The sequence below is a fragment of the Eimeria mitis genome, genomic scaffold (assembly GCF_000499745.2).
Source record: "Eimeria mitis Houghton genomic scaffold, Emh_scaff2657, whole genome shotgun sequence".
Lineage (NCBI taxonomy): Eukaryota > Apicomplexa > Conoidasida > Eucoccidiorida > Eimeriidae > Eimeria > Eimeria mitis.
The window spans coordinates 6,522-7,388 of NW_013571000.1; positions in this window are offsets into that span (position 1 = coordinate 6,522).

Consider the following 867-nt stretch of genomic DNA (forward strand, 5'->3'; position numbering starts at 1 on the left):
CAAGCTGGAGATCCTTTGGAATGGCCAGCATGTATGCTATTAACTGCTTTTCAGTGTTTTTGCGGGAACTACTCTCCCCTGAAGGATTCGGTTACTATTTCTGCAAAAGGAACAGGGCTACTTCATGAAACCGGAAAGCAGCATCGCAAGCAAGTAGTGGGCGGGTCGCCCCTGTTTATGATGCCTTTTGAGCAGAAAACATACTTGAGCGATCCAACACTGCTGACAAATGCGTAGTTCAAACTGCAAATGATTGAAGAAAACAGGCCAGTAAGAGCCGCGGCTGTTCCACAGGCACAAAACAAGCTACAGCAGTTCCCCCGTGCAACTGCAACTACTCTAGACAAACTAAGCGCTCAGAAAGACCTGCGAAATAGCAAACTAAATGATACGTAGTAGGTCTATGAACCGGCCAAGAGAAGCNCGCTCAGAAAGACCTGCGAAATAGCAAACTAAATGATACGTAGTAGGTCTATGAACCGGCCAAGAGAAGCTGCCAACCTCAGAGCTCGAGACTTGTACACTACAAGAAAAAGTCGTTCAATCCAAGCAAAGCAAGCCTGCTCCATCTGAGCGTGAAGAAGCCCAAATATCCGGTCCTTCGGATTGACCAGTGACTTTACCGTCACAATACTACGTGGAGGTTCCCTTCTGCCCATTCGAATCATCCACTTCACTATCTCCCAAGTCTGGGGGAGCTGCCACCCAGGTTGGTGCATCTGCAGCACAGCTTGGCCCTTCAACAACATCGCACGCGCTCCACTCTTCGTCTGCTAGGCTATCGCCAAAAGTATCTGGTTCATTAGTTCCCGGAGTTGTCCCCAATGCTGCTGTGGAAGGCACCATGTCATGACCTCCCGAAGGTGT